Genomic DNA, 21,327 nt, shown 5'->3' with positions numbered 1-21,327 from the left:
TTATGAACTTTCATTTGTTCATTCTGCATTCATTCTAACAGACAGAAAACACACACAATCTCTCAGATAATTCGATTAGTGATTTTATTGCCAAAAACACTAATTGCGTTCTTGTTTTATCCCTGTAAAGATTTCGTGAAACCGAGACGATCATTGGGTCGAAATACTTTGTAGAAAAAGTGAACACACGATTCAAGAATCAATCCGCACAGTCAATTAATACCCATTTTCTAACATTTTGTTACCCCGGCACTAATTTTATGAATAAAAAAAAATACTTCAATTTAAATTAGAGACGTGGTTCGTGTGCTGTGTATTTTAACTGATTAATTTATTCATGTTCACACGTGGATCATCCAAACATCAAATGCCACATGAAACTAACAAAAGTGCATATATACACTTTAAGTACGTTAAAGTTAAGGTAGTTAAAATTGTGAAAAATGACATGCAATGCTACATATAAATATATAATATTGATTTGGTATATATTGACTCGTCGCCATACTTAATCTCAATAAGATAGGATTTTACGTAGAATGTTGACTTTGAATTATTTAATTTGTAAATATATAACAAACGTAATTCACATACAAAAATAAAAAACTGAAAGCAATTATTCATTGTAATCATGATGTTTACCTATATATATTCTTTTTAAAAGACAAATATTACTACGTATTAAAACACGAAGGATACATACAACCGGGGATTCTTACAATGAATGAATCACCCTAACGACAAACAAACACGATCACGAAGAATGCTAACTATTACAATATGAGAGGTTGCAAAAGGAGCAACTCAACTAAGAAAATAAATACACACTAGGGTTCGAAATCCACGTGAGCCAATCTAGTTTTTTTTCTTTAACTCGAGTCGCGATCCATTCAAACGACTTGATTTGTATTTCATTTAGTGCCACCGGGTTGTTCCAACTTTTACCTTGGAAAACCATGTTGTTCTGATTCTTCAAAATCAAATATGTACAAACCCAAATCATAGCTTGGAGAATCATCTTTCCTGGATGTGACATGGATGAAGATCCGACCTCTTTTAGAAAATCGGCAAGGTGGTTGATTGTGAAGTTACCCAAATTCCACCATTTAGCGACCCGAACCCATATATCACGAGCATGCTTAAATGAAGTAAAAATATGATCCACCGATTCCACGTCGTCATCACATAAAGGGCAACATACACTATGAAGATCCATGCTCCGCTTGTCTAATTCAATCCGAACGGGTAGTCTTTTGTGTATCGTTCTTCACACGAAAATCTCAATTTTTTTAGGAACCAACTTGTTTTGAATGTACTGATGTTTAGAAACGAATTGGCCTAACAGCTGTTCATCGATTAAAGATGCCAACTTTTTCACAATTAGAGTACCACTCGATGACAGACTCCAAGACCAACTATCCATGTTGTTACTGTTGAAAGAATACGCTTCAATTAAGGAAACCAAACTGTTTAATTCGGATTCTGTTTGCCCTGAAGGACTTCGGCACCAACTCCAGCAGTGATCTAGCCTGCCATTTATAATTGTAACTCGATCCTTTATTGGAGCTTCCTTTACACCTTCAAGTCTACAAAGCCGGGAGAAAAGGTTACATAATTTGTCTGATCCAATCCAATGCTCATGCGGTCATGCCAAAAAGAAGTAGATTCGCCGTCACCAATAGATTTGATAAAAGAGCTTTTGAAAGGCACTTGCAAGTCTTCCAAAGATGTACCTGTTAAAACAATATCGCGCTACGTACCTATTGACGAAGAGTGGGTAAACCCCACTATCCGCCAAAAGGCTGCCACACGGGCCATGAATACTACGAATAATGTTTACCTATATATTAATCGGCTTTTTTTCTTCTAGTTTCCGTTTAATAATAAAAAAAAATATAGTACTTAATTTAATACTCGGTAGTCGGTAATATTTAAGTTTTAATTTAATACACGGTATGTGATATGAATATAATATTATTTTGAAATATTCAAACTTTAACCATAATACAGTTAAGGTTTTATATACATAATCTCCAATTAATATTAATATTTAATATAAATAATAATACTCCAATCGACATAAATAAGCATCAACAAATATAATTTACTTAATATAAAAATTTAATTTAATGTAATTTTTTTTATTTATACTCCGTAATACTTAAGAAAGGTTATTAAGAAACTATCAATTGAGCTAACTAATATTTAAGTTTGATTATCCAAACATGTTAGGTACGACATTACTTCATCTGATACGTACGTGCGACAACCACACACCAACTAACTACTTCACTTTTAGTTTTATCTTTTTGTAATTACCATTTTTTTTCTTTGAACAAATTTTAAACTATCTTTTTTTAAGCAGTAAAACCTCCTATGAACGAGCATATTGGCTCTCCCATGGTAAAACCTCGGGTAATCAAACTCCCCAAACATGAGCCTTGTTACCGGGTGAATTGCGCATTATGCGCACCCTCTAGTCACACTCCCCTTTTTAACAATTTAGCATAGTCGTGAATTAATTCCGGGTGGTATGCTTCATTTGAGAACTCGGTGGCCACTCAGGCAAGGTGGTTTAAATTTTAAACTATATGCAGATTAATATGCAATTACAAAACTAAAAGAAGTTTCAAGTGATGTAGTAGACCTAAGTCGTGTCTAGTTACAAGAAAGTTCTTAGAAGTTTTTTGAAAAAAGAATAGATTTGAGAATAATCGTGAATATAATACACATATAATAATGTGGACGTCAACAACTACAATAATATTCAAACACGTTTATTTGTTCTCCTGTCATCAGGTTCAGTTCGAGGAGGATTCGGTTTTAAAGAAGGTTGCGGACAGTGTGAATGTCGGGAGTATCCGATTTGGTAGTTTGAATGTTGACATTCCAAATCCCGTTTTTCTGCTTCCAGATTCTTTGAATATTAATTGTGTGCAATCTGTTAATTTGGTTGCTAATAATTTATTGGCTACACAGAGCAAAGTGTGGCAAAAAACAAAAACTTATCGGGCTCCAGTAGTGTTGAATTAAAGTCTCATGTGTCTGTTTCGACTCATGTTAAGCCTAATTGTGAGGGTAGTTTTTCTTCCATGTCAGGTGTTGTTGAGGTTGGAATTAATTCTTTGGTTAACAAAGTGGAGATCAATGTTAAAGAAATTCCTGAAACTTTAGAGTTAAACGAAGACAACATCACTTTTGCGGAAAGGTTGTCTCGATTGATGAAGAAGAAGAAGAAGAAGAAGAAGAAGAAGAAGGAAGATTTGAAGGCAAGTAGAGAGAATACAACGAATGCAGATTGACCTTTACTGATCTTGATGGGCCGTAGTGGAAGGTTTTATTGTGATTGCGAGGAGCACTCGTGCGAAGGTTTTTGCAAGTCGTGGTATGTTTTGAATCGAAATGTTTCTAAAGATCTTCTTGAAGGCGTGAACTTGCGGTCAAGAAGGAATATCGCCTCCACTTCAGGTTCTTATAAGCTCATTGATCACGATGAAGACTTGAATTACGGGGAAGCCATTCGAAACTTGTTTATGGGTGGCAAGGTAGACAAGATGGGCGGATTTGCGGAGTCGAGTAAAGGTAGTTCTTCGGTTTTAGCGAAAGGAAAAATGACCAAAGAAACTTTTGTGGCTTTTGATGCTATGATGACGTATATGGCCGAGAGCGAACCAATTACGGTTAATCCTATTAATTCTAGTAAGATCTCCACGCGCCGGTTAAAAAAAAGCATCATCAAAAGCGGAAGAGATAATTGGTTTAGGGAGCAGAGATGGATGAATTTGGCGTCTTCATTAGGAATATTTGAGTTCGTTTCCTTAGGTTTCATGTTTCGTTGCGTACTTTTTGATTTCGTGGATCGTTTGTATTTTGTTAGCATTGTTTCGGTTTAGGTAAGATGAAACCCGATATAGATAGTTCGTATGTTTAGTTGCTTTCTAGGTTCGAGTCTCATCGGAGTTCTCATTTGTATCTCTTGTTGGATTCATTTTCTTTTCGAAAACGTTTTTTTATACAAGTCTTCGTTTTTTTTATAAAAATGCGAATTGTGCAAGATAATTATATATTTTTTAATCAGTTATCCTAATATATCATGATCTCATTTTTATGAAGAATTTTTGTAACCGCAACCAAGCAGTAATTAAGGTGTATAATATTATTGTACATTGTACATATCAACTATACATGATAACTTTAATGATGACAATAATTAAATTATGTATCACTCCTCTTTAAAATGACCTTACTTAAAGTTGACATTATAAAATTATACCAAGTAAAAGATAATATAATGACATGTACGTAAAAATATGATGATATGTTATTTAAATGATTAGCAAATATAATATAATGATATACTCCGTATGTGATAGAACCTCAAACGTTTTAGATATCGGGCATTATTTTACTACACATACCAAATGTGGTAAATGACACCCACTAAGATCTCGCCACACACCCCAAAAATATTGTCACACTATAGTGGTTTTTTTTTTTTCTTCTTCCCTTTTTAACCTAACTAGCGTAAAAAATCCGCAATATGATTGGTAACAAAACCGGGTTTACCATTTCCTCCTAAAACCCGACCCATCCCACCCTCACCCTCCTGGCCACCATCTCCACCCCAAACTAGGATTCCAGAATTTTTCTCTTCTCTTCTTTTACCTTCAACATCTTTCCATCATCCCCTTCATCTAATTTTCTACTCTATTTCCTTCCTCCCCAGAAGCTTCTGGTGATTTCTCCAAACAACCCACATCCTCCCATCTCCATTGCCACCACCGTCATCATCCCCACCACCATAGTCTTCTCCACTTGTAACTGTTACAGGCGCAACTACCATCCAGCCCCAAACAACATCATCGTCTCAGCCGTCTATGTGCTGGCCACAATCACCATCGTCCTCACCACCTACGACCCATGCGCCGTCACTTTTCCCGCCCGTAACCTACTATGTGACAAGCACCGTCATCGCCTCCGACATCGATCCATTAGGTAAACTTTTGATTTTGTTAGGAAATTCTAACTATTAGGGTTTCAAGTTGGTATTTATACTTCAAAACACAGAAGTAAAAGTTTAAATAAATTTGGGGTTTTAGACAAAACTGTAATACTCGATCTCAATTTTTATATTATGATTTCAGTTTGGGGATTAGTTGTTATGTAAAACATTTAAGCTCTAGAATGTTAGCTTCTAGGCGTTTTTTGTTAATTTTGGAGATATGAGTAAATCACTAATTTTAGATATGTTATGAGCATTAATCACCTTCCCAATCAGCAACTTACAATGGCTTTATAATGATTTAAGCCATTGAAATTTCAAACTGTTGGAAAACAACTAATTCTTAGGAAGTGTTTGAATATAATTACATGTAATTTCAAACTGTTGCAGACAAGATGAAGATATATTAATTTAGTTACTACATATAGTGTATCAGTAAATAAATAAATTAACCCCATGGTATATATATAATTTTGCAGGTTGTAGGTAGTGGAGGTTGTAGCTCACATTGCACATTAAGCTTCATCTACCTATATAGTAATTGCTAATGGTTTGTTTATCTTTTAGTGCTTTAGACTTTAAATGTTCATTGTTATTTCGAAGAACACCAACACTGTTAATAACTTAAGACTGATTTTTGTTGGTTTCATATGACTTTGATGCTGTCTTTAGTAGTCTACTGTTTTATGTTATTATATGCACATGTAGGTAAAAATCGTTTACTTGCACAAGGGATGTTAGAGGTCACTTAAATTATTATTCCGAATGATGAATACTTTTTGTTGCATACATGTGAGGGTGTTTTTCTCAGATTTATTTATAAAGCAGTTGCGAAAGTTGATTACCTTCACTTTAAGAAAGAAATAAGGGAAAGAAAAAAACTCACAACATTTATATTAACATAAACTAAAAACAACTTAACATTTATATTAATATCCAGAAGTGAAAACAATTTACGCCGCAAAGCCCGGGCTTCAAAACTAGTATCATCTATTTATAGTATCTAATCTAATAAATCTTTATAATAATAATAATAATAATAATGATGATGATGATGATGATGATAATGTCATAAATAATTATCAATTATTATTTAAGTTTAAAAAAATTCAAAAATAAAGAGAACTCTGATGACCATATTCTACATCGGAGTATTATCTAAGTTTAAATAATTACGGAGTATTATCAAATAAATCTTTATAATGATAATGTCATAATCAGTGGCGGAACTTGAACCCGACCGTAGATGGAGCGGGTATAAATATTTATTAATTTTTTCATTGACAGGTGAGGCAAACACTAAAAAAAAACCTTATTTTTTAGTAATATTTTTTTTCAAGTGTAAATTTTTTCTTAAAAAGGGGCGGGTGCCCCGCCCAGTCTCTATAAAGGTCCGCCCCCTAGTCATAATGATGTCATTAAATTAATTAATTGTATTTAATAAAAATATGAACATGTTAATTGTATAATATATAAATCATTATATACAACTTTATGATAAAACACCACACGACCATATGTACAATATTTGAAGCATTATGTACAATCTTATGGCAAAACACTCATGACCATATGTACAATATTTGTACAACCTTATGATAAAACACCCTAATTACCACATGTACAAATTTTAAAACAGATTATACAATCTTTTACAAAACACCTCATGAAAACATGTACAAACTTGATATACAATATTTGAAGCATTATGTACAACCTAATGATAAAACACCCTTATGACCATATGTACAAACTTTAAAACAAGTTGTACAATCTTTTCCAAAATACCCCGATTCTCAAATATCATGGGGAGTCGCGCCGCGGGCCAAGATCCGCGCCACGGCTATACACTAGACCTGATGGGAGTTTTTGGTTGGAAGTTCTGTCACGAAATTGTGCTAGGAGCGCACCGCGGGCCTAGGAGCCGCATCGCGCCCCAAAGTGTGACATGATGGTAAATCATTTTGAAAGTTGCTGGTGTCAAAATGTGCTTAGAGCCGCGCCGCGAGGATATAGGGTCGCGCCGCGCCGTCATGCGTGAGTTGAAGGTGAGGTCTTTGGCAAAGTTCTGGAGGCGAAATACACTACGGGCCACGCCGCGGGCCTGGGAGCCGCGACGCGACTAGACGCGGGACTGAATGATGTTTTGTGTTTATAAAGGGGTTTAAGTGGGGGCAAATTGGTCTTTTCACTTGTGGACGACCTTATAGCTGGTGAACCAGTTTTAGATTCATTTTAATTTCATCTTTCACACACAAACTCTCTCAACTCTTTTAGAGTGATAAACCCACTTCTAGTGAGAGAAAGCTTTGATTGAGGAATAAGAAGCTTGAATCTCCCCAAAGTGCAAGAGTTAACATTGTTCATCTTGTTTCTAGCTACCTTGTGATAATGGTGGTAAGTCCTAACTCCGATTTTCATTCAATTTGATGTTAGGGTTTGAACTTGCATGCATTTGAGAAAATCCATCTAGCTCACAAATGGGTGTTTGAAGCTAGTTGTGGGTGTTGTTGACCCGTATTGGTGGGTTTTGGGTTGGAAAATGTTGTGGCTATATTAGGGCTTAATTTAAGCATAATCACTAGTATTAGTGATTATGTTGGTGATTGAAACTCATTTGGGTATGTTTGGAAGTATGATTTTGGGTGTAAACCCAATTTGGGTCAAAATGAGTCATTGGTTGAAATGGGTCATGGAGTGCTCCTAGCACTCGACAATGAGTTATACTTTGGTGAGTTTGGGGCCAAATCGCTAGCTATTAGTGATTTGGGGTATTTGGGGAATGTTTGACGTGTTCTAATGTCAAAGCTGAGCATCAGAAACCATCAGGTCTACTTCAACATCCCGAAATCTCAGAATGGAAATGGGAAAACATTACCATGGATTTCATCACTAAATTGCCAAGGACTGCAAGTGGTTTTGATACTATTTGGGTAATAGTTGATCGTCTCACCAAATCAGCACACTTCCTGCCAATAAGAGAAGATGACAAGATGGAGAAGTTGGCACGACTGTATTTGAAGGAAGTCGTCTCCAGATATGGAATACCAATCTCTATTATCTCTGATAGGGATGGCAGATTTATTTCAAGATTCTGGCAGACATTACAGCAAGCATTAGGAACTCGTCTAGACATGAGTACTGCCTATCATCCACAAACTGATGGGCAGAGGGAAAGGACGATACAAACACTTGAAGACATGCTACGAGAACGTGTTATTGATTTCGGAAACAGTTGGGATCGACATCTACCGTTAGCAGAATTTTCCTACAACAACAGCTACCATTCAAGCATTCAGATGGCGCCGTTTGAAGCACTTTATGGTAGAAAGTGCAGGTCTCCGATTTGTTGGAGTGAAGTGGGGGATAGACAGATTACGGGTCCGGAGATAATACAAGAAACTACCGAGAAGATCATCCAAATTCAACAACGGTTAAAAACCGCCCAAAGTCGACAAAAGAGTTACGCCGACATTAAAAGAAAAGATATAGAATTTGAAATTGGAGAGATGGTCATACTTAAGGTTGCACCTTGGAAAGGCGTTGTTCGATTTGGTAAACGAGAGAAATTAAATCCAAGGTATATAGGACCATTCAAGATTATTGATCGTGTCGGACCAGTAGCTTACCGACTTGAATTACCACAACAACTCGCGGCTGTACATAACACTTTCCACGTCTCAAATTTGAAGAAATGTTTTGCTAAAGAAGATCTCACTATTCCGTTAGATGAAATCCAAATCAACGAAAAACTTCAATTCGTCGAAGAACCCGTCGAAATAATGGATCGTGAGATTAAAAGACTTAAGCAAAACAAGATACCAATTGTTAAAGTTCGATGGAATGCTCATAGAGGACCCGAGTTCACCTGGGAATGAGAAGATCAGATGAAGAAGAAATACCCGCATTTATTTCCAGAAGATACGTCAACACCTCCAACTGCTTAAAATTTCGGGACGAAATTTATTTAACGGGTAGGTACTGTAGTGACCCGAACTTTTCCATGTTTATATATATTAAATGAAATTGTTATTTACATGATTAAGTGTTTCCAACATGTTAAGCAATCAAACTTGTTAAGACTTGATTAATTTAAATAGGTTTCATATAGACAATTGACCACCCAAGTTGACCGGTGATTCACGAACGTTAAAACTTGTAAAAACTATATGATGACATATATATGATTATATATATAGTTAACATGATATTATGATAAGTAAGTATCTCATTAGGTATTTTAACAATGAGTTATATACATAAAATTGAGTTTATTGAATTAAGAAACTCGAAACGATATATATAACGATTATCGTTATAACAACGTCTTACTAAATACATATGAATCATATTAAGATATTGATACACTATGTTTAATCATGATAAATGATAAGTAAACATGTCATTAAGTGTATTAACAATGAACTACATATGTAAAAACAAGACTACTAACTTAATGATTTCGAAACGAGACATATATGTAACGATTATCGTTGTAACAACATTTAACTATATATATATCATACTAAGATACATTAATATATCATAATATCATGATAATGTAATAATTTAACATCTCTTTAGATATAATAAACAATGGGTTAACAACATTTAACAAGATCCTTAACCTAAAGATTTCAAAACAACATTTACATGTAACGACTAACGATGATTTAACGACTCAGTTAAAATATATATACATGTAGTATTTTAATATGTATTCATACACTTTTGAAAGACTTCAAGACACTTATCAAAATACTTCTACTTAACAAAAATTCTTACAATTACATCCTCGTTCAGTTTCATCAACAATTCTACTCGTATGCACCCGTATTCGTACTCGTACAATACACAGCTTTTAGATGTATGTACTATTGGTATATACACAATGATCAGCTCTTAGCAGCCCATATGAGTCACCTAACACATGTGGGAACCATCATTTGGTAACTAGCATGAAATATCTCATAAAATTACAAAAATATTAGTAATCATTCATGACTTATTTACATGTAAACAAAATTACACATCCTTTATATCTAATCCATATACCAACGACCAAAAACACCTACAAACACTTTCATTCTTTAATTTTCTTCATCAAATTGATCTCTCTCAAGTTCTATCTTCAAGTTCTAAGTGTTCTTCATAAATTCTATAAGTTCTAGTTTAATAAAATCAAGAATACTTCCATGTTTGCTAGCTTACTTCCAATCTTGTAAAGTGATCATCCAACCTCAAGAAATCTTTCTTATTTACAGTAAGATATCTTTCTAATACAAGGTAATACTCATATTCAAACTTTGATTCAATTTCTATAACTATAACAATCTTATTTCGAGTGGAAATCTTACTTGAACTTGTTTTCGTGTCATGATTCTGCTTCAAGAACTTTCAAGCCATCCAAGGATCCTTTGAAGCTAGATCTATTTTTCTCATTTCCAGTAGGTTTATCCATAAAATCTGAGGTAGTAATGATGTTAAATTCGATTCATATATATAAAACTACGTTATTCGAAGGTTTAAACTTGAAATCACTAGAACATAGTTTAGTTAATTCTAAACTTGTTCGCAAACAAAAGTTAATCCTTCTAACTTGACTTTTAAAATCAACTAGACACATGTTCTATATCTATATGATATGCTAAATTAATGATTTAAAACCTGAAAACACGAAAAACACCGTAAAACTGGATATACGCCGTCGTAGTAACACCGCGGGCTGTTTTGGGTTAGTTAATTAAAAACTATGATAAGCTTTGATTTAAAAGTTGTTCTTCTGGGAAAATGATTTTTCTTATGAACATAATGATTAAACTCAAAGTGGAAGTATGTTTTCCAAAATGGTCATCTAGACGTCGTTCTTTCGACTGAAATGACTACCTTTACAAAAATGACTTGTAACCTGTATTTCCGACTATAAACTTATACTTTTTCTGTATAGATTCATAAACTTAAGTTTAATATGAAACCAAAGCAATTGGATTCACTCAAAACGGATTAAAAACGAAGAAGTTATGGGTAAAACAATATTGGATATTTTTACTTGTTGTAGCTACGTGAAAATTGGTAACAAATCTATATTAATCATATCCTAGCTAACTTATATTGTATAATACATATATTCTAATATATTATGTAATCTTGGGATACCATAGACACGTATGCAAATGTTTTGACATATCATATCGACCCATCTATATATATTATTTGGAACAACCATAGACACTCTATATGCAGTAATGTTGGAGTTAGCTATACAGGGTTGAGGTTGATTCCAAAAATATATATACTTTGAGTTGTGATCTAGCCTGAGACGTGTATACACTGGGTCGTGGATTGGGTCAAGATAATATATATCAATTTATTTCTGTACATCTAACTATGGACAACTAGTTGTAGGTTACTAACGAGGACAGCTGACTTAATAAACTTAAAACATTAAAATGTATTAGAAATGTTGTAAATATATTTTGAACATACTTTGATATATATGTACATATTTGTTATAGGTTCGTGAATCGACCAGTGGCCAAGTCTTACTTCCCGACGAAGTAAAAATCTGTGAAAGTGAGTTATAGTCCCACTTTTAAAATCTAATATTTTTGGGATGAGAATACATGCAGCTTTATAAATGTTTTACAAAATAGACACAAGTACATGAAACTACTTTTTATGGTTGAACGATCGAAGCCGAATATGCCCCTTTTACTTGGTAACCTAAGAATTAGTAAACCAGTCTACTAATTGACGCGAATCCTAAAGATAGATCTATTGGGCCCAACAAACCCCATCCGTTGTAGCGGATGCTTTAGTACTTCGAGTTTTTATATCATGTCCGATGGATGTCCCGGAATGATGGGGATATTCTTATATGCATCTTGTTAATGTCGGTTACCAGGTGTTCACCGTATGAATGATTTTTATCTCTATGTATGGGATGTATTGAAATATGAAATCTTGTGGTCTATTATTATGATTTGATAATATATAGGTTAAACCTATAACTCACCAACATTTTTGTTGACGTTTTAAGCATGTTTATTCTCAGGTGATTATTAAGAGCTTCCGCTGTTGCATACTAAAATAAGGACAAGATTTGGAGTCCATGATTGTATGATATTATGTAAAACTGCATTCAAGAAACTTATTTTTGATGTAATATATTCATATTGTAAACCATTATGTAATGGTCGTGTGTAAACGGTATATTTTAGATTATCAGTATTTGATAATCTACGTAATGCTTTTTAAACCTTTATCGATAAAATAAAAGTTATGGTTGTTTTAAAAATGAATGCAGTCTTTGAAAAATGTCTCATATAGAGGTCAAAACCTCACGACGAAATCAAATAATATGGAACGTTTATAATCAATATGAACGGGACATTTCACTCACTATATGGGACAAAAATTGTTTTGAGGTTTCTGATCAATACGTGGAAGAATTCTTCATAGCAATAAAAGGTAAATGGAAAGATTCGGGAAGTGATTCTATAATTGTGAACGTCTACGGGCCTCACAATGATAGAAACGAAAAAATGATTGTGGGATAGACTTGAACGACTGGTTGCTAATGATGATAATGCCCGAGTCATAGGTAGAGACTTTAATGAAGTAAGAGACCGAGAGGAAAGATTCAATAGCGTATTCCATTTGTATAGAGCGGAAGGTTTCAATAATTTCATCGAAATGGCCAAACTCATTGATATTCCCTTAGGCGGTAGAAAATATACCAGGGTGTGCGACAATGGTATCAAATTCAGCAAGTTGGATAGAGTTTTAGTTTCTGAAAAATTTGTTCAGCTATGGTGTGACCTTTCATCGGTTGCCTTGGATAGAAGTTGGTCAGACCCTGCCCGGTCATTTTGAGAGATAAAATCATCGATTTTGGTCCTAAACCTTTAGAGGTCTTTGACGAGTGGTTCAACATAAATAGGGTGGAAAAAGTGATTGTCGAGGCATGGGAAAAAATGGTTGAAGGAAATAGGTATGTAACATCCCGTTTTCCCGTGTTTACTTAAAGGTACAAACTTAATTATTAGCACGTTTATAACTTGTTCGTTTATGTGATTAAATGAGCCAAAGTGTTAGTTCATGAGTTAGTGCATGTATATATGTATATGTATATATATTTGAGAATGCGTGCGTGAGCGTGTATATTGATGTGTCGCGATGGCGTTGAGTCATGTGAGACTTAGGGTTGAAACTTAGTCATGAATGGGAAGAACAAATGAGGTGGAATAGTTGTTGGAACCTTGGTTTGTGTTAAATGGTCGAAGTGACCAGGATCAGGCTAATGCCGCGCCGCGACGAATTGGGTCGCGACGCGACAAACAAAGCAAACCTGGATCAGAGATTGGGTTAAGAAGGGTCCATTTTCCCTTTATGTGTCGCGCCGCGACGATTATGGTCGCGCCGCGACAGTCCTGCAGTTCGGATTCCGGTTTTAGCTTAAATTAAATGACTTTGAGGGACAAAATGGTAATTTGACATGTAAATCTGATGGGAGCATTAACTCTCCACCACACATCCATTTATTTCATTTTCATTTCCATTTTCTTTCCTATTTCTCTCCCAAAACACAAAACCCACCTAGCTTGATCTTGAAATTTGAAGTTGGAGATTTGTGAATCGAACCTAGGAGCGAGATTTAAAGTTGTTCTCCTTGTTACTAGCTACAAGAAGATAGTCTCGGTAAGTTCTAACTCTAAGTTTTGAGTTTTAAATTGGTTAATGACTAGGGTTTTGGGTACTAGAGATTTGTAAGACCCATTTGGTGGTAAAATGGGCGAGTTTGGGTTATGTGTTGTAATGAAACCCTAATAGCCACAATCTAGGGTTTTGGCCTTGTGATTTGAGGATGTAAGTGTCAATTGGTGTTGTTAGCCACTAATGCACTTTAAGAATTATGATAGAGGTGTTAATGGGCAAGTTTGACTTGATTGTGAGTTTAAGTGTTATAAAATGGGTCAAAATGTACTAGTTGACCTAATTAGTTGAAATGGGTATGGATTACCTTAAGTTTTGTGGTAATTGAAGTTAATAGACTTTAATTCACTAGTCTTAGTGATTAAAGTCGAGTCTTGTCCATTTATGGGCGGTTGTGTGTAGTCGAGTCATTTAATGCAAATTGGGTCATTAAATGCTCAAGTGGGAGTATTGTGGTAAATCCCACTAGTTGTGAATTTGAATGTGCATGTAATGATTTAGGTACATTGCGTTGAAGATCGGAAGTGCTAAATCATCATCCATGTGACAAGGTGAGTGGAATAATTATATGTGTATGTATATAATTTATTTACATTGTGGGGTGTGGGTTTAAAGTTCGTTGTTGACGATACCATACTCTAGAGTATATTGTGTTGTGATGAGGGTTTAAAGTTCGTTGTTGACGATACCTCACGTATGGAATTAAAGTTCGATGTTGATGATGCCATACGACTATTGTAGTGAGTTGATGAGGGTTTAAAGTTCGATGTTGACGATACCTCATATGTGGGTTTAAAGTTCGGTGTTGACGATACCACATTAATGTAGGCGAATGGGGTTTAAGTTCGATGTTGACGATACCATTCGTTGGGCTAGCCTTGAGATCTTGAGTACTATGGATGTTGTGAACATCATCGTTATATTTGTGTTTAGCATATTGTATTGTTGTGTTATATGCTATTGTTATACCAGTCTTGTTATCGTGGTACTTAGCGTTATAAATGTGAAGGGTATGCTAATTATGTAACTAGTATGTATGCGGATTTGGTGAGGGTTTGCATATAAGTAGGTTATATATATGTATGTATAATTGTTGCACTCACTAAGCCTTGCTTACCCTCTCGTTGTTTACCATTTTATAGGTTCCGGCTTGGACAAGGGTAAGGGCATACGTTTGGACTAGTGGTCTCCCGCTTCTGTTGTCGGGGGTGCTTTTGGTGTTAGCTTTTGAAGTTGGCCTAACGTTTTGGGTAGTTTAGCCCCAAACCATGCTCGAGGTTGTTTGGATTATAAACTATCGTTGTAGTGGGTCAAACTTGTATTGAACTTAATTAATGGCCTTCGTGCCTTTTGTAAACATTTAAATTGTTGAACGTTTAAATGGAACTTGTGGAAATGGTTTACATATTTAATTTGCGCGTAAATGTGTATTATTATAAAAAAAAAAATTATTTATCGTATGGAATACGGGTTGGGTTGTTACAAGTGGTATCAGAGCATGGTCTAAGGGATTTAGGCGACTTGAGATAGGTGCCTAGACTTGGGCTTATTGTGTGAGCGCTTTATGCGGGACTTGTAGGACTTTGGGTCTAATCGGGAATTGTTAGTGCTTGGGTTTATGTGAACTAACCTTGTGCTAATTGTTTTGTGTTGTGTTTAGCAATCATCAAGCAAGACGGACGTTGTACTAGCGAGTTAATGCGACGTGCTCGCGTAACAACGATTAGCTACCGTTGTTACGAGTGCAAATCGTGTCAAACGAGTAATGTACGACGATTGTTGAGCAAGATGGGGTAGTGTGGTACGCATGTATATACTTACGTGTTATGCTTTTCATTCATGGTTTAACCCTTTCCGTTTTATAGAATGAAGACGAGAAACGGACCCGATCATGATAACGGAAGTACAAGCGAGGACGTCGAGTTTTCGGCTAAGGTTGAGGCCGTCTTTAAAAAGTTAAAAGCGGATTTTCTTACGGACGTCCGAAAGGTCTTCCAAGATTCGGTCGATGGGCAAGTGACCGATTTGATAAATGAACGAATGAAGGCCACTATCAAAGAGGCCCTTGATGCTAGAAACATTTATCCTCGCGGTGAAGGAGGTGAAGGAAGGCGGGACTTCCACTACAAGAATTTCAAGGATACTCAACCTCCGATGTTTAATGGGGTGAGGGATCCATTGAAAAGCACTTGTTGGATTTCCGATATCGAGGGAGCTTTCCGTACCGCGGAATGTCCTCCCGAGAAGAAGACGAGATATGGGTCTAGCATGTTACGTGAAGAAGGAAAGTTGTGGTGGGACGATAAAATCAATTTGTATGGTGAAGAGCAATGCATGAGCTTGACATGGGAGGAGTTTAAGAAGGAATTCTTCCAAGAATACCGAACTTCTTCCGACCTTGATAGAATCCGGGACGAGTTGCATCATTTGCAACAAGGTTCGATGGACTTGGTTACTCTCAAGTCTACCTTTTTGGCAAAGACTCGCTTTTGCCCGGAATATGTTGGTGACGATCACAAGCTAATGAAAGATTTCTAGCGTACTTTGAACGACGAGTTCAAGGGTAAGATTAGTCGGGGAATGGCTAAGACTTTTCAAGAGCTATACGAGTTGGCTCGGGGTTTTGAGCCGGAGGTTCCAAGAAAAAGCGATTTCACTTTTTCAAAAAGAAAGTTTGAAGGTTCGAGTTATTCGAATTTTTCAAATAAAAAGAACAAGAACAAAAAGGGTTCCGAAAGTGTCAATAGTGTGAAGAAGGGCGCTACCGGTGATTTTGGGAACTTTGTCCCTACTTGCTACAATTGTGGGGTACGTGGACATATGGCTCGAGATTGCCCGAAGCCAAATTCAACAAACAAGCTCACTTGTTTTAATTGCAACAAAGAAGGACACCGAAAGTCAGAGTGTCCCGATTTGAACAACGATAATGATAAAAGGCTAGAGAAGGCGGCGGGTACGGCTCGAGGTCGCAACTATTTGATGACCAATGACGAAGCCAAACAATCAAACGAAGTAGTCTCAGGTACTTTCATGGTTAATTCTAATCCGGCAAGGATTTTATTTGATAGCGGTGCAAATTTGTCGTTTGTGTCTCCAAAATTTGTGCCTAAAATTGATAGACCGTTAGCTAAGTTAAGTCGTCCGGTAGAAGTCGAAATAGCGGACGGCAAGACGATGCTAGTGGTTGATGTGTGTAAGAACTGTGATGTCGTTTTTGGTGCCGAAAACTTTAAAATTGATCTCATCCCTATGACTTTGGGCGATTTTGATATCGTTGTTGGTATGGATTGGCTCGATCGAAATAGAGCCGATATTGCATGCCATGAAAAGTTTATACGTGTGAAGACCCCAAGTGGGGGAGAGTTGATTATTCATGGCGATAGACGAAGAAGACTTGTGCCGATATGTTCTTTTGCACGGGCACGTCGTTTTCTTGTTAGTGGTGGCATGACTTTTCTTGCCCATGTTGTTGATACTCGTGATGAGCCACCACCTATTCGTGAAATTCCGGTGGTTAGGGAATTCGAAGACGTTTTTCCGGATGAGTTACCGGGTGTTCCGGCGGAAAGACAGGTTGAATTTCGTATTGAGTTGGTTCCGGGAGCTACTCCCATTGCTAAAACTCATTACCGTTTAGCACCAACGGAAATGCAAGAGTTGTTAAATCAAACCCAAGAGTTGCTTGAGAAGGGTTTCATTCGACCGAGTGCTTCGCCATGGGGCGCTCCGGTTTTATTCGTGAAAAAGAAGGATGGTAGTATGCGGATGTGCATCGATTATCGGGAGTTGAATAAAGTGACGATTAAAAATCGTTATCCATTGCCTAGGGTTGACGATTTGTTTGACCAACTCCAAGGTGCGACGTATTTCTCAAAGATTGACCTACGGTCCGGCTATCACCAAATGCGGGTCCGTGAGGAAGATATTGAGAAAACGGCTTTTCGAACGCGTTATGGGCATTTTGAGTTTGTAGTTATGCCTTTTGGTCTTACGAATGCGCCGGCGGCATTCATGGATCTTATGAACCGAGTGTGCCAACCTATGTTGGACAAGTCGGTGATTGTGTTCATTGACGACATACTAGTCTATTCGAAGAGTATGAACGAACATGAACGTCATTTGCGTGAAGTATTGAAGACATTGCGGAAGGAGAAGTTGTATGCGAAGTTCTCCAAATGTGAATTTTGGCTAAGGGAAGTTCAATTCCTTGGTCATATTGTGAACAAGGAGGGTATCCAAGTAGATCCGGGGAAGATAGAGACGGTGAAAAGTTGGAGACAACCGACTACGCCTACGGAGGTCCGAAGTTTTCTCGGATTGGCCGGTTATTATCGTCGATTTATCCAATACTTTTCTAAGATCGCTTCTTCATTGACGAAATTTACGAGGAAGAACGTGAGGTTTGTTTGGGAGAACGAGCAAGAAATTGCTTTTCAATTGTTAAAAGAGAAGTTATGTCAAGCTCCGGTGTTGGTTTTGCCGGAAGGGGTGGAAGACATGACGGTTTATTGTGATGCCTCGTTAAATGGACTCGGGTGTGTTCTAATGCAAAGAGGTAAAGTCATCGCTTATGCCTCTCGACAATTAAAGGAACACGAGACGAGATATCCGACTCATGATCTTGAGTTGGCGGCGGTTGTGCATGCGTTGAAAATTTGGCGCCATTACTTGTATGGTGTCAAGTGTACGATTTATTCGGATCATAAGAGTTTGAAACATCTCTTTAATCAACGAGATTTGAATTTATCGTCAACGTAGGTGGATGGATGTGGTAAAAGACTACGATTGTGAGATACTTTATCATCCGAGCAAGGCGAATGTGGTCGCGGATGCGTTAAGTCGAAAGAGTCATCACCCGGCGTTACGATTGGGATTGTTACGTATGATTATTACTAACGATTTTCTTGAGAAACTTGGTATGGTTCAAATAGAGGCTTACATTCACAACAAGCATGCGGAGCGAATTGTGGGACAATCGGAGTTCATTACTATGGGCTCGCGGGGTCTGTTGTCTTTTCAAGGAAGAGTGTGGATGCCTAAGATGGGGGATTATCCACAAGTGCTACTTGATGAAGCACATAAGTCAAAGTATTCCATTCATCCGGGAGCAACGAAAATGTATCTTGATTTAAGGAAAGATTATTGGTGGCTGGGCATGAAACGTGATGTTGTGAAGTATGTTGAGCTATGCGTCACGTGTTTGCAAGTTAAGGCCGAGCACCAAAAGCCGTATGTTAATTTACAACCGTTAGAAATCCCGAAATGGAAATGGGAGCACATTACCATAGATTTCATCACAAAGTTACCTAAAACGGCGAGAACTCAATTTGATTCGATTTGGGTGATAGTTGATCGATTGACGAAAAGTGCTTTGTTTCTTCCCATTAAGGAAGCGATATCGTCGGAGACCTTGGCTAAGTTGTTTATCAAAGAAGTCATCTCACGACACGGTGTTCCTATATCTATTATTTCGGATCGAGATACCCATTTTACATCTCGATTTTGGGAAAAGTTTCATGAAGATATGGGTACGCAATTGAAATTGAGCACGTCGTATCATCCTCAAACGGACGGTCAAACCGAACGTACGAATCAAACTTTGGAGGATATGTTACGGGCGTGTATTATTGATTTTGGTGGTAGTTGGGACGAGCACTTACCTTTGGTGGAATTCTCGTACAATAATAGTTATCATACTAGTATCGGGATGCCACCTTATGAGATGCTTTATGGGCGTAGGTGTCGAACCCCGATTTGTTGGGGGGAAGTGGGACAAAAGGAAATCGGGAGTACCGATTTGGTTTTAGAGACGAATAGCAAGATTGATGTGATTCGAGAGCATTTGAAAAAGGCTCAAGATAGGCAAAAATCTTATGCCGACAAGCGTAGACGAACGATCGAATTTCAAGAAGGTGACATGGTGATGCTTAAGGTTTCGCCGTGGAAAGGTATTATTCGATTCCGAAAACGAGGAAAGATAGCTCCTCGGTTTATTGGACCGTTTAAGGTTTTAGCTCGTGTTGGTGAAGTCGCGTATCGTTTAGTATTACCCGAAGAGCTTGCGGGGATCCATAATACATTTCATGTTTCCCATCTCCGTAAGTGTCTTGCGGATGATTCATCTTGGGTGCCATTAGACGAGATCGAGCTAAACAATAAATTAGAATATGTTGAGGAACCGATTGCCATACTTGATGAGAAGGTCAAAAGGTTGAGACATAAAGAGGTTAGGACTTTTAAAGTTCAATGGCGTCGTAGTAAGGGTTCCGAGTTTACTTGGGAGCCCGAAGAGTTTGTATTGGTTTATCTTCCTTCGTGTCATGCGGCTTGGATCGCGAGGACGCGCTCCGATTCAAGTGGGGGATAGTTGTAACATCCCGTTTTCCCGTGCTTACTTAAAGGTACAAACTTAATTATTAGCACGTTTATAATTTGTTCGTTTATGTGATTAAATGAGCCAAAGTGTTAGTTCATGAGTTAGTGCATGTATATATGTATATGTATATATATTTGAGAATGTGTGCGTGAGCGTGTATATTGATGTGTCGCGATGGCGTTGAGTCGTGTGAGACTTAGGGTTGAAACTTAGTCATGAATGGGAAGAACAAATGAGGTGGACTAGTTGTTGGAACCTTGGTTTGTGTTAAATGGTCGAAGTGACCAGGATCAGGCTAATGCCGCGCCGTGACGAATTGGGTCGCGACGCGACAAACAAAGCAAACCTGGATCAGAGATTGGGTTAAGAAGGGTCCATTTTCCCTTTATGTGTCGCGCCACGACAATTATGGCCGCGCCGCGACAGTCCTGCAGTTCTGATTCCGGTTTTAGCTTAAATTAAATGACTTTGAGGGACAAAATGGTAATTTGACATGTAAATCTGATGGGAGCATTAACTCTCCACCACACATCCATTTATTTCATTTCCATTTCCATTTTCTTTCCTATTTCTCTCCCAAAACACAAAACCCACCTAGCTTGATCTTGAGATTTGAAGTTGGAGATTTGTGAATCAAACCTAGGAGTGAGATTTAAAGTTGTTCTCCTTGTTACTAGCTACAAGAAGATAGTCTCGGTAAGTTCTAACTCTAAGTTTTGAGTTTTAAATTGGTTAATGACTAGGTTTTGGGTACTAGAGATTTGTAAGACCCATTTGGTGGTAAAATGGGCGAGTTTGGGTTATGTGCTGTAATGAAACCCTAATAGCCACAATCTAGCGTTTTGGCCTTGTGATTTGAGGATGTAAGTGTCAATTGGTGTTGTTAGCCACTAATGCACTTTAAGAATTATGATAGAGGTGTTAATGGGCAAGTTTGACTTGATTGTGAGTTTAAGTGTTATAAAATGGGTCAAAATGTACTAGTTGACCTAATTAGTTGAAATGGGTATGGATTACCTTAAGTTTTGTGTTAATTGAAGTTAATAGACTTTAATTCACTAGTCTTAGTGATTAAAGTCGAGTCTTGTCCATTTATGGGCGGTTGTGTGTAGTCGAGTCATTTAATGCAAATTGGGTCATTAAATGCTCAAGTGGGAGTATTGTGGTAAATCCCACTAGTTGTGAATTTGAATGTGCACGTAATGATTTAGGTACATTGCGTTGAAGCTCGGAA

At 37.0% G+C, this 21,327-nt stretch overlaps 1 long non-coding RNA gene across 1 annotated transcript; it reads left to right on the top strand.

The window, feature by feature from the left end:
- Window positions 1-4,623: 4,623 nt before the first annotated feature.
- Window positions 4,624-5,651, top strand: LOC139891168 (uncharacterized). Its single transcript, XR_011773547.1, has 2 exons — window positions 4,624-4,995; window positions 5,482-5,651. It is a non-coding gene; the product is annotated as an uncharacterized lncRNA (long non-coding RNA).
- The last annotated feature ends 15,676 nt before the right edge of the window (window positions 5,652-21,327 follow it).

This window comes from Rutidosis leptorrhynchoides, chromosome 2 (genome assembly GCF_046630445.1).
Source record: "Rutidosis leptorrhynchoides isolate AG116_Rl617_1_P2 chromosome 2, CSIRO_AGI_Rlap_v1, whole genome shotgun sequence".
In the NCBI taxonomy this organism is placed as follows: Eukaryota; Viridiplantae; Streptophyta; class Magnoliopsida; order Asterales; family Asteraceae; genus Rutidosis; species Rutidosis leptorrhynchoides.
The sequence above is the reverse complement of the archived record's forward strand: the minus strand, read 5'-3'. Positions and strand labels throughout refer to the sequence as shown.